Source organism: Cyprinodon tularosa, unplaced genomic scaffold (assembly GCF_016077235.1).
Source record: "Cyprinodon tularosa strain WSP-4 unplaced genomic scaffold, ASM1607723v1 ctg106, whole genome shotgun sequence".
Taxonomy (NCBI): Eukaryota; Metazoa; Chordata; class Actinopteri; order Cyprinodontiformes; family Cyprinodontidae; genus Cyprinodon; species Cyprinodon tularosa.
The window spans coordinates 2,401,406-2,415,674 of record NW_024037849.1 but is presented as its reverse complement, the minus strand read 5'-3'; the positions used below and the strand labels follow the sequence as shown (position 1 = coordinate 2,415,674).

Sequence of the window (14,269 nt, the reverse complement as noted above, 5' to 3'; positions counted from 1 at the left end):
AGTAAAGGATCAGCAAGAAGAGCTGTAAAAACAGACAGAAACAGACGCAGCCAATGGAATGTCTGCTGATTGATATGATTCTTAACTCTTAGCCATGACACGTTGTTTTGGAGAAATTAGATTTTTGTTATACAATCAAAAGCTACAAAGACTATTTTTACACCTAAATCTGCTGCCATTGAGGTAGATACTGGCCATCCAAGGCTGCAAGTTAGTCAGACATATTGATTATGACTTGCTACTTCTTGATTACACATTAACGTGCTCGTGCTGTTCAATAATGAGAACAAATGAAAGCTTCTTGTAACTTGAATGAGTCACTCTCACTAAGTCTTCTTAGCTGTGTTATCATTTTAGAAGAATTAAACATTGCTCATTGTAAGAACCTGACATGCTTTGTCTGCCTCATCTGCCCCTCTCAGTTTCCCTCCTTCTTTCTCTCTCTCTCTCTCTCTCTCTCTCTCTTTCTCCTTCCCCTCTGCTCATTTCTTGCAGTTTCATAATATTGCTAAGAATGATGCAACTATTCACTAACTATAAGGACAAGCGGACACACACAGCCAGTCTTTCAGATTCAGTTTGTTCTTTAAATAACAAAGATATCTCATTCCTCTCTCATATGTCCTATGATATTGTTTAGAAGACCATACTTATTTTCTGCAATGTTAATTTTGCTGCCTTATGGATAAAAAAAACTAAATAAATTTAAAATGAACAAATCCTTTAGCATGGTCAGTTTATGTGTTTGTACATAAGAGAGCTGCAGAATCTTTAGCTTATTAGTAGTTGTAGTAGAAGGCAACAAGAGTAACAGTAAGTCACCATTTTCCAAAGGATATGGTTTGAAACGAAATGTAATCAGTGCTCTGTCAAGTGACAAATTTCAAATTCCTAGCCTGGCTAGCCGAACTGAATTGGAAGGGTGTAAGTCAGTCTGGTAATGTTCAATATGCTGCTCTTTTTCAGAATAATTCACACCATGTACAGAGCGTAAATTAGTGTGGCTATAATTGATAGCAACTGAAGCTTTTAATAACATGGAAAACGGATTTTGATTTTTGCTTAAATCTCTTTTTCTATTAGAGAAAGAGAATAATAATTGAAAAAAAAAACTTCAGAATCAGAATCAGAAATACTTTAATAATCCCAGAGGGAATTTACTTAAACTTTGACTAATACATGGATTCATAGACTTAGGTCGCTGTATAAATTTTTTACCCTTTTTCCACTTTTATAAAACTGCTGGCACTGACTTTTATAAAACTGTAAAAATTGAAATATAGTTTTATCTGAAACAGTTAAGTAACAAATATTGACGTAATCAGTGAATTAGTTTTAACATGCTGTATTAACAAGGCTCAAATTAGTGCTACATTCATGATTTGTTCATTAGCATAGGAGATCCAGGAAAATAAAATCCAACCACAGTTTTCTTGTTTTTTGTTGTGTCTTTGACTTGAGCATTAGCCCTGGCATAAAGGAGGACAGAATTAAACATCATTTGGATCTGTTTATACTTACAATTATCGCAACAGATCCTCTGGCGATGTGTTTTACACATGAATGGGCAAGTTCGGAAATACAAGTGGAATATGACTCTTTAGCTATGATTATCTGCTTATAATAATTAAGTAAAGTGCCATTACTGCCAGAGCCCTTTAAGTTCCTCCCCATTGCACTGGACTGCGTCGAAATGAGCCACAATCATTTCACACTCAAAAAAATTGTTAGCTGCTTAATCAAAGTTATCTATTATTTCGAAAGCTTATCACCGACATCTAAAAAAAAACTTTCAAAACAGTCAAACTTTATATACGGGATTCACAAATTTGGCCGATATTCAATATGCCATTATTTTACAACTCAACTGGCCGATAAGCAATACCAATATTTATTTATTTATTTTAGCTTAACCTACTTACAGACACAATGTAGTTTTTTTTTTTTTCCTGCAGTCACTATAAATGGCAGTTTAGCTCTATATTTCTGAAAAGAAAAAAAAAACCTCCACACTAACTACAGTTTTCCTTCAATATTTCAGCATTGCAGAATGACCTGCTGACACTTCGCATTTATAATAAAAAAAAAACACATTTTATATTTGTGAGCTGTAATGTAGGTGGTGGAATGAAAAAAGACAGATATTTAGTTTTAAAGCTAATATTGGCCAATACCGATAACAACAAGAGAAAATAATGAGGACAAAAATATGATATGCAATTCAATAAAAAAAGCCAAATAATATGGTTATCTTATCTAGATAGAAAATAAAGAAGATCTGAATCTAATAAATATGCAGCAGAATCATTGTGAGTCATCTGCTCACTTTCTTGAGATAAACAGAAAGTTACACCAAATAAAAAATAAGTTGAAGTGCTCACATTCAACTGTGTGAAGCAGATTTTTAAGAAATGTATTTATACAGCTTTGACCTCACTGGGACAAAGTCCTTGTGGCAGCTGAAGATGAAAATATAGATCAAACAGATATTTTTAGGCTTGTGGTTGTTGCTCCAAGGCTGATGCAGTAATAATGACTTTGGTGATTTTCAACTGAACTAGTGTGCTTCTTCAAAGTTTCCCTTTATTTGCATCATTTTTGTGCTTTTCCACTACAGCATATTAACTCATCAACTAAAAAGTTGTATCAAATAAATAAATACCAGATATATATTTTCAAAAACAATTCTTGGATATTTGCCTCATATTTTTTAAACAGAATCTCAACCTTACACTTTATCAATTATTAAAATATTTGCGCTCTAATATTCACTTTCATTCAAATGCAGTTAATGAAAAAAGAAACTGCATGTCAAGACAACTCATTTGAGCTCAGCAGGGAAGGTATAAAAAAGCTGGTAGTTTTACAGAAGAATCAGTTGGTGATTGGATAAGTTGTCTAAGTAAAAAAATGAAAATGAAAACAAACAAAAGGATTGCCCTATTGTTTCCAATCAAAGCCTTTTTTTTTTTATTTTCAGCAGCAGAGTTCCTGATAAAACTTCAAAAATGTGTAAAGTTGTTACCTGTCATTGTTGGATCCTGTGCTGACTACACTGTAACATGTATTGCAGTTGAATTTTGAATAGGTCGTTTTTAAAAGCAGTTTTCTCGAGTAGACAACTGTATTGGCTGCTGCAGATCATGGTCATTCTGGGCCATGACTTCCTTTATGCACCATGGTTAGATTAAGCTGAATATAGGGTAAGATAGCAGTCAATAAAAACATGTGTAAGAGTCTGAATTTGTTAATAAATGACAATATAATACTTGTATTGGTTCTTCATTGTCAACACGCACATAAATGTGACATCAAAGGTTTAATCTGAGAGAATAGCAGTTTAAAGATTTCAAATAACCAAAATTACAAATTACAAATTTGTAAGTGCAAATTGCAAATTTTCAAGTATGAATCTAAAGAACCAGACGAAGCATTTTCACTCCTTACAAGTTGGCAGAGGTAATGTACCTGAAAGTTATTCACCAAAACATATATAAATGAGTTAAACAGTGAGAAGAGAAAGAAGATGAAAACAAAACTACCAAATTAGCATTGTATCTTTTCTAAGATATTGCTTTCAAACTACGGGCAGCAGAGTGTTTGGTGAGAGGTTCTGTTTTTGTCTTCTTCCTCCTCTTCTCTTTTGATGGCAGTTGCTGAACAACTTTTAGGTGTGTTATCACCAGCAAATGATTAGGAGTGAAACCACATTATTAGGAATTGAAGATTTGTACTTGGAAATCTGTGATTCCCACTAATTTGATATTAGTACATGTATTTTTGTTTACATTTTTTATTGTATATTCATAACTTCCAAAATGCCTTCTCACAGATTAAACATATGATGTCACATATACGTATGTAGGAGTTTATATTAAAACCAACGAATTCAGACACTTGTGCCTTTTTTATTGATGTGTTTTTATTGACAGTTAGCCTACCCCATAGAACAGTCTCAACCACACCCAGCCATCATCAATCGTGCTACAGCTTCAACCCCGCCCACCTTGCTGCCTACAGGGAATAGAAATCAAGGCCAAAAGGAATAGCTTGGAGCAGTTTCAGGTTTAAAAATATATTTATTGGAACCTTCTATCAAAAGAGATTAATTTCATTGTGTTCTTCAGTCATATCATCAGTTTATTTGGAATGCAGTTTGCTCCAGTGCTGCATTGCTTTTATTAGGGATTATTTTATGGTTTTAAAAGTTTTTCACTGAAGTCGGCAGATTTTATTTTATGTCTGCCAGATTTTGGCAAAGCCCCTGCCAGTGAACCAAAGCACACCAGCTAAAGCACTCTAGTGGCTAGACTGTCAATAACCCCAGTCATGACTTAAAGGTCATTTAATGTGACATTTAACCTCTTGCCACAGCAGATGTAAAATCTTGGCCAAGGATTTCCACCTCCCCCACCTGGCCAACAGTTAGGGTTGGTGGGGGTTGATGCTATTTCAGCTCATAACAACAGAAAGTTAGATTTTCCCCAAGCATGTATCATATTATTCACTCAAAGATATACAGTTTTCATTAAAGCCTCATATGAGAGTATAAGCTGGTAAATACAAAAGAAAAGAAAGATAAACCGTATTACCAGAATGTCGGCATAGTTTTGACATGCCTTCTCTACCTTAGCATTATATTATCTGTATATTTAAACTCAGCCTTTGTTGTTATGTTAAAGCGCTATCCAAGTACAAGCCAGTCACCATTTATTTTCAGCAATGGGCACAGAATTGCTAATATGCTAATATGCTAATAGCAAAGCTAACATTCTGTGCAGCAAAAAAGACTGAATACTGTTATTTTCCTTGGTTAAGCACCATTTTAGGATTAGAATTGGTACAAAATATCTTTCATTGCCAGGAAAGAAGATACGGATGCATCTGGAATATTTATGGCTATTGAATTGGGACAGACACAGACACATAATACCTGCAGTTGTTTCATCTTTATTTATGTCAATAAAAATATACATTCCAAATAAATCTATCCTCTGTTTTTAATCCATCTATCAAGGCAAGGCAAGGTAAGGCAAATTTATTTGTATAAGTGCTTTACATGATTAAAGTATAGGAAAATAAAACAGAATCAAAGCAAGTAGGAAAAAAATAATAATAAAAAAAAAAAAATAATAATAATAATAATAATATATATATATATATATATATATATATATATATATATATATATATATATATATATATATATATATATATATATATATATATATATATATATATATATATATATATATATATATATATATAAATGCAGAAACAAAAAAGAATATTAAAAACAACAGGGAGTAGTGAGAGCTTTTGCAGCTCCCATGGAAAATTGTTGGGCTTGGGGCCTTGTTCATTGACCCAGGGTGGCAGTCTGTTTCAAACTCAATTGTAATATAGTCTTACTTAACTACATATCACAGTTATTTTTACAAGCATTGCTTTTATGGAAATGTCGGACTAGGTCTCTGATTTGGCAAATGACTCATGATGAGTTACAAAAAATCATGACTGGAAAATATAACAGGTAGTTTAAATAGTCGTGTCTTTTCACCAAGCTATCCAAAAGCCATGGGAGAATTTATGGAGCACCATAAGAATTTGACCTAAAAAGAACCTGTGCATAGGTTTGTGACCCAGGTTTTACTACCCATCTTTATAAAGTTAATGCCTGTTTTATCATGGTCCTTATTAAACTGAAGTGACATGCAGCCTAGGATGTCACATTGGGGATATGCAGAAAGTCCCTGAATCTTCTGAACATAATACACTACAAAACTACGTTAACTAACTAGTTGTATAAGCATAACTTTTTATGTAGATTAATATTTAGAAATTAGACTCTGGCATAATGAATGTCTTCAAACTAAAAGGTTTTTTTTTTTTTTCATCATTTTTAAATCCTAATTTAAGAGTGGAAATGTACCTGGTGTTAAAAGGATTTGTGTGCATCACCAATTTGTTTCACAAAGTGAGACAAATTGGTGCTGCGCATTTACCTGGAGAGGGTAGATTAGGGAGAAAACAATAAATATTTAACACTCCTCTGTCCATCAGATGGTATGTGCTTCTTTTAAGATAATGTAAAATTATTTAATTTTGTGTTGTTTTTTTTGTTTCGTTTTTGTTTTGCTTTGGACTAGCAAATTTTAAGTTTTAATAAAATTATAGATTTGAGCATCATTATTTTTTTTACAAATTATAACTACATTAGGATTTGGATTAATAATAATTTGAAACTTAAAACATAAATTAATGTTGGAAAATTCCATTTCTTTTAAACTAGTGGGTCATTTTATATTCTGACAAAGAAAATCCTCTGTTGAAGATATAATATTTATCTTCTTTCTGCTCCTTTGCATCCAAAAACTGCATACATTTGGGAGAGTGTGAATTATTTTGTGTATGAATTTTAGATAAACTAAGACTGAAACTTACAGTTTAGTCTCAAAATAATAGGCTTACATATCAAATCATCTGCCATTTGGGTCGCTCTGCTATTATACAATACTAAAAATTTAGATTCTCTTTCAAGTGTTTGACTAGTTGGTTGATCTATCTTTTATTTTCTTAGAACCTCTGGGGTTTTGCTGTTTTTCCTGGAGCGAGTAAGTGTCCTGTCACAGAGAGGATCTTTGCTGGTGGCTGGCTGACCTGCTGCACCAACCCAGTCTCATGGGAAAATGTACCCCCACTACGTTGGTCCACACTGCAAAACGTAGTGGAGGTACATTAATTACAATTCCTTTAGGGAAAGGAAAATCATTTATTAAGAGGAAAGACATTGAAAAATGGCAAAAAAAAGGTGGAATGAAGATGAGAAGGAAGAAGGTTATATAAAGTACAAAAGTCAGTATTAAATAGAAATATTAATGAGAGAAACCGAAGGGAAGAAATAATAATGATCAGATTAAGAGTAGGTCATACTTATTTAAATGACAATTTATACTTAATAGGGAGGAAAAATAATGATAAATGTGAAGGATGTGGAGAGATAGAAAATGCAGATGTATTGATGAACTGCAAAACATATGAACCTGAAAGGAAGAAATTGAAAAGAGGACAGGCCAAGAATGGAGTCTTAAAGGATTATTGGGAAATAAAGGAAATATAAAAGATATTTATAGATTAAGGAAAGCATTATTTATTTATCTTCAGAATACAAAATTTAAAAATAGAATTTAATAGATGTAAAACAATGTTGCTACACACTCATGAACAGTAGGTGGCGGTATGTCCGCCCCTTCCCTAGAGCCCGGTGGGAGCAAAAACATTTTGAATGGAAATCAGTGGGGAGAAATTAATAAACTTCTGGTCCCAGTCGCTCTCTGTCACTGATTCCAGATATGCTGGTTGTGTATTCAAATTGTTTTTTGATTTTTTTAGTTCCTCTTTGGTCAAAATCTGGTCAAAACCCATCAATGAGATCGCACCAAACAGGAAGTGAAATGCACAAAGGATCCGGTAGATTTCCAAATAAAACACATCCGATCTTAACCCATGATCCTTTTTTTAAACTAGTTTAATTAGTTTCTCCCGTATGCCACGACGTAATGCATTGATCTGAAAATCAACCTCAGACGCAACGCACGCAGTGGCGAGGGTTTGATCCGTCAGATGGAGTTAAATCACAAAGAATTCAATGTTGAATCGGGGCGGCAGCTAAATGCTAGGAGATGGGTAGCAGCCAAAACATTGCAATTTCACATAATCCTGACGAGATCCGAAAAACGTAGCAAAAACTAGCAAGCGGGTGATTATGTATGTTCACTAAGTAAATATTATGGAAATAAACCCTACACTTCTCGCTATAAATGTAATCAAAACCCATTTAAATGCAGAAACTGATTGAAATTATTGATTTTCCCACTAAAAGTTAGAGAAATCTCAGCCATGTTTATACCAAAATGTTACAGTTTCACATTATCTTGAAAAATCTTTGCAAGAAACGAACAAGCAAGTGAATATGTACATTCCCTGAGTAAATATTCTGGTAACAAACTATACATTTCTCACTAGAAATGTAATCAAAACTCATTTTAAGGCAAAAACACACTCAAGGTATTAATCTTTCCACAAAAAATGAGCGAATGTCGGCCATCTATATATATTTTTTTCTTCTCCCAGCTGGAATCTTGAAAGTCACGTGACTAGGACGTAAAACAATAGAAAGCGTATAGGTAGAAGAAACGTAACAGTACCACAAAAAAATGGCCATTAATGTACCTCCACTACGTTTGGCAGTGTGAACCAACGTAGTGGGGGTACATTTTCCCATGAGACTGGGTTGGCTGCACACCTTATATAATTTCTCAGTCCTGATGATTAGCATGTTCAAAATGAGGCGAAGGAACATTTCTCTTGATTACCCCAAATGGTATTGCAGCCAAAGACCTAAAGCAGGAATATCTTTATTTTGTGTAAATTTGTGTTCTTGTGAATCTCTTTTAATATGGATTCTGCTATTGTTCCTGACAACCAGTGTGTTTCAGTTTATCTCTGATCTTCATGCAAAAGGTCCAACGTGTGCAGCAGTTCTCAGTCTTCATCACCTGCCCGCCCGCTATCCATCACAACGTTTTTTGCGAGTACCAGTGCGCTCTGATCTCACTCAGATTCTTTTGGACCTCTTAGGTAGTCTGCAAAACCCCTGTAAAACCCCTATAGACCCACGCTACCTCCCCTTCATCTCTCAAGTCAAATCAAATCAGTCATCAAATCAATCATTGCAAATCAATCAGTCATCAAATATCATTAACCAACTCCTTCCTGATCAGTCTGCTTTCTCCCCTTAGACCAACCAGAAAGTTCAACTGATTTCCTGCAGGTCTCCGTTTACAGATTCTTATTTTTGTAAATAAAACATCAAAACTCACTGGATCTCCATGCAATTCTGCATGTGGGTCAAAAAAACTACACACCAACAAGACATATTTATTCCTATTTACACCATCAGGTTTAGGTAGGACTATTTGCTCTTCTCCGTGCAAAGTTTGGCAAGAGGTGTGATAAATGTATCTAAAAATTAAACTTATATATTGCATTTAATTTTTCTAGCCTTGGTCAAACACACCTGAATTAAATGAAGTGCAATCTCAGCAAGCAGTGAGGTTCTAAGAAGTTCTGCTAATGACCTAAATAACTGATTCAGAAGCCTATCTAAAAGTAAGTAAGTAAGTAATGTTTATTTGTAAAGTACCTTTCACAGACATAGAGGTCACAAAGTGCTTCACAAAATTACAATAGAAATGAAAATACATTTACATTGACAGTCACAACAGACATGATCATAAAACAGCCATGGACATAAAACAATCTTAATCTACTAGAATTAAAATACTTTCTTCATATACTTTTCAAATACGTTTTCAGCTTGCTCTTAAAAACATCAACAGAATCAAGTAAGTGCAAGGATGGCGGAAGATCATTCCAGAGAGCCGGCGCAACCGCCTGAAAGGAGCGATCTCCCCTGGTCCTGGAGCGAGTACGAGGGACCATGAGCAGGTTCGGGTCCTAAGACCTCAGCCTCCGACAGGGGGTATAAGGACAGAACAAATCTCCAATGTAGGAGGGAGCCTGACCGTGAAAGGCTCTGAAGGTCAGCACCAGGATTTTAAACTGAAACCACCTAAAAGTTACAGGGCACTAGCCCTTGACAACCGGAGTTTGACACCTCTATGCTAGAGTCACTGTCTGCAGAAAGGTGGATTAAAAGGATCTCATTGGTGAACTGTATTGGTCCAAAGAAGGAGATATTAAAATCAACAAAAGAAAAGTGCATGAATTTGAGAAACTTTGGAGATGACTTTGACATTGCTGCAATTTTCCAAAAAGGATTAAAATAATCAGAAACTGGTCTTGTTTTCAAGACACTCACAGCAAAGCTAAAGAAGCTTCAGAAAATCCTGCTAAATGCAGTAAAACAGAAACCTTCTCTCCTAAATAAAACATCTGACCCCGAGTAATATTTCGTAAAACCTTCTGGAACAGATTATGGCCCAGCGGAAACTTTGGATCACAACTTAAAAGGAACATTTGACACGAAAACAAACTTTGCATCATCCAAAGGAACATATACGTCGCAGTAGTGGCAGCATCATTATATGGATTACTGTTTGATAGTTTGATAGAAATTATGAACCAGTGAAAATAACAATCAGTTTTTTCCCAAAACCTTTTTATGTCATGAATGCTTCAAGATAAGGAAAGGCTTTTCTTTTTCATATTAAAGTGAATTCAAGAATATGTCCAAATCAATGAAAGTATGACTTAATTAGAGGAAAAAGGCTGCTGATAAAATTCTGTCAGAGTGAGGCAGAAATGCAATCAAAAGCTGCAAGTTCTGAGATTGAATTTAAAAAAAAAAAAGAATTTTGTATTCAAAAAGTTTCCTGGAAGGGAAGCAAAACGTCTTCAAACTTGGAAAGCAAAATCCAGTGGTTTGTTTTTTTTAACCTTTTTAGGGATGACTATGACCTGCAAGACTGAAAATCTTCACCAGCAAGTTCTGGGATCTACACATGGATGCAGTCAATATATTAAACATCTTTCTGTTTCATTTGAGTTATATAACGTAGGTGTCTGAATATATGTGTAAAAGGTTCTTAAGAGAATAAATCATGATCTAATATTTTCATTAAAAAGACCTGCAATTGTTGCAAGGCTGTGTAAACTTTCGAGAGCTACCTTATCTAAACAGGTCAGACATTTGTTTTCCCTTTATTAGTAATGTTTTTATGCTCTCACAGTTTGTAGCACTGTTTGTAAAACTGTCTTGCAGCAAGGTCCCAGGTGCGATTCTGCATGAAGTTTGCATGTTGTCCCTGAGCATGCATGGGTTCTCCCCAGGTACTCCAGCTTCCTCCCAAAGACCAAAAACATGAATGCTAGGTTAATTGGCTTCTCTAGATTGTTCTTAGGTGTGAGTGTGTGCATGCATGGTGTGTCTTGTGTTGCCCTGTGACAGACTGGCGACCTGTCCAGGGTGTACCCCGCCTCTCGCCAATAGACTGCGAGATCGGCACCAGCACCGATCTTACAGAATGAGAGAAGATGGATGCATGGATGGATTTTATATACTGACCGCAAGATAGAATAAACTGATCTTAGAAAGATATTTGCACCTCCTGTCACCACATTATCACTTACACTCAGTCAATGACACACTGTCATCTTGTGATTTAACAGGCTCACTAAAACGGCTGAATCCAGCCAATCCCTCTGCTCTGGTGTGGAAATATTCTGGGGTTTACTGGGGCTCAGCCTGTAATCTTCGGATTACCTGCGTTACCGTTTCTCACAGCTTTGGGGTATCCCTGTGAATCCATGGGCTGAAGTGAAAATCGTTCACTTCAGAAGAAGATGCAGGCTTAAATCCAACTTATGCTGTCTCATCTGCATCTCCCATCATCTTTTTTTTATCATCTTTTCTGGTGTAAATACAGCAAAATCAAACAAAAACATCTTCAAAACCTTTATACATGTAACAGAGAGAATCAGAAAGTGAGATGTTTCCTCCTACGCGGGCAGGTAAACAGGCCGCAGCTCTGAAGGCTTAAACACCTACAACTGTAGCTTCTGAAACACCATATAACACCTAATCAGCTGTAACAAACAGCAAGGAGGAAACTTTTAGTCTCCCACTGAGTTGTTAATAGACTGATGGCAGATATTCTGGTATCTGCAGGTATGATCAGGTAGCACTATGTGGACTGATAATGTTCCAGTAAGATCACAAACTAATTAAAAGAAAAAAGCACTGTTACCAAACGCAGTATCAATGTCCACACAACGGGAAGCACATTGCTGAAATAACCGGATAGCCGACTAAACTGTCATGTTATTAAACAAGATGGAGAAGAGTTTTATGAACAGAGTGAGTCAGATATGAAGACAGCTAAAATAGAAATGTGTCCACACTGTAGGAGGTGATTCTATCTGCACAGGAACATCTTCATTTTTCAAACATAAAATCATTCATACTAAGCAACTGCATAAACAATGATTCATTGGCAGAGTCTTAATGCTATATTAAATAGAGTTTTAAAGGTTTTAAGGATACAGAAAAGCCTGAGGAATGAGCTATTTTTCATTGTGAAAAAATGTATATTTTTAGTTTCCTTTTTAATTCATAGCTGTGATTCTTAAAATCAATCACTGTCTGGAAACATATTGTTTTTTTGACATGCTGTTGCCCAAATGTATAACAAGGGTGTGATGCTGAGGCCCATTTTTATTTTCTTCAAAATGAATAAGAAGCAAGAACATGATTTTTACATATCTGATGAGTTTAGTTTTTGCCTTGCACACCTCCATGTAACTTAATTTAAGTTTACTTATATAGCGCCAATTCAAAGTACATGTCACCTCAAGGCACTTTACAAAGACAATTCAATCAAATGATCCAGACAGATTAGTCAAAAGTTTTATAAGAAAACCCAGCTGATTGCATCTACTAATAGACTTTGGAGGATGAGAATGTGGTGACAGTAGACATGTGCTTGCATTGTTTCGTCAACTTTGACTAATCACAATCAAAGTGACAGTTAAAATGATTAAAAGAAGGGAAATGTTTAGCAATGCAGAGCATTTCCCTATCATGCATTGTGAAGAGGAAAATAGCAGTGGTTAGGAAAAGTCAAAAGCTCTTTGATAATGAACAACTGTAAAGCATGCTATTTGAGGGTCACCAACTCTTCATACCAACTATTACTTGCTATGTACTTTACAGGCTAGCTGCATATTTCCAAGCTATTTTGTTGTTGAATTCTACAAATAGTTTAAATAGAAATGTGTGCTTTACTCCATTAAGAATAAGATTAAAGTTTTTGGCAACAACTTATCCAGATGGGTTTGTTTGTTAAGTATGATAGATGATCTATCATGGTGTGGGTTTCTTCCTCCTAGGTCGTAGGAACATTGGAAGAGTGCATTAATTAATGGATTTATGTACATTAGAGCCAAAGTTCAAAAAATTTGGCATAAATTGGAATTGGGGAGAAAAAATACACCTTGGTGCCATTGAAAGTTTTCACACCTGGTCAGAAAGCATCTGAGCTGTTCTCGGGTGGTCAGAAAGACGGCTTTCAGTATGTGACTAGAGCAGAAGGTTTGCCCCCTGATGGTTCAGAGCAATGGCCCGTAAGGCAAAGAGAGGCCAGCTGACGTCTGACCTGAGGTAACTAATGGAGGTTTTCTGGTGCTACAGAAGTTGGCACTTCACACATGCCTGGCACTTTCAGCATAATAGATTTCATGGATCATGGATTCTTAGACAAGTTCACATTTCATTGGAATACATGAATAAACCGGTGAAAGACAGATTCCTTCACACACTGAAAATAAAGTTCTGCCAATAGTTGTATTGCTTAATTTCTAGTGGAAAAGAAGAAAGAGAAAAAAGCAATGGTGCTTTTATAGACTAATGGGACAGCTTGATGCTGCACAACACTAATACTGGAGTATGAACCACAAAAGTGTTATGTAATTAATACTCCTCCTCTTATGCAGATACAGTAGACAAGCCCTAGAAATCCTGGCCTAAGCTGTAACTATATCCCTGCAACAACTCAAAGAGGTCATTTTATTCCCTTTGGCTCCTATATGCTCATATAGGGGAGCACCTCTTGACTCAGCTAAAGCACAGGAATGACTGAGACTGTAGCACAGGCTTCATCTGGGATGTAGCTTTCAAACAGAAGCACCAAACCCCTTCTTCAACCACGCAGCATGCAGAAAATCTGTCTCACCCACACACGCATATACATGACATACCAGCCAAAACCTGATAATCACCTGGTAATCCTGACTGATGACAAGAACAGGTACCTGGACAAGCCAGGACACACAGAAAAAAGTGTTTTGATGCTTCTCTTACCCACAAATTTCTGTTCTTTGGCAATCCTCTCCTCTCCTTTGCCTTTAGCCGTCTTCTCCCTGTGCTACAGCTTTCATCTTTCCAGTAAAGAGAGCAGGAGAAAAAGACTTTAAATAATTAGCATTCCACTTGCTCTTGTGTTTTCTCTCCGGCTCTCTTCTCTTCCAGATTTCTCCACTGTCTCTCCGGGGAAGCAGGAGCATCAGTGATACACTGCCGTGCGCTCCGCTGCAGGAGGCTGAACGTCAATCACACAGGTAGCCTAGGGAACCGATGAGCCCGCCTCACAGTCATCCCTGATTGGTTGGCTGTCCGACAACCAGAAGTCACAAGTCATAGCAGATCTACAGATGGGAACCGAGAGATGTGCTGGGATCATGCAGAGAG

General features: G+C 36.0%; 1 protein-coding gene across 2 annotated transcripts in view; it reads right to left on the bottom strand.

Annotated features, from left to right (window-relative positions):
• lrrc7 (leucine rich repeat containing 7) overlaps window positions 1-14,269 on the bottom strand; it is a 153,602-nt gene extending 139,333 nt beyond the window's left edge. For both annotated transcript variants that reach the window (XM_038287285.1, XM_038287294.1), the window contains exon 1: window positions 13,883-14,269. The gene's annotated coding sequence lies outside the window, so the exon portion shown is untranslated. The remainder of the gene's footprint in view (window positions 1-13,882) is intronic.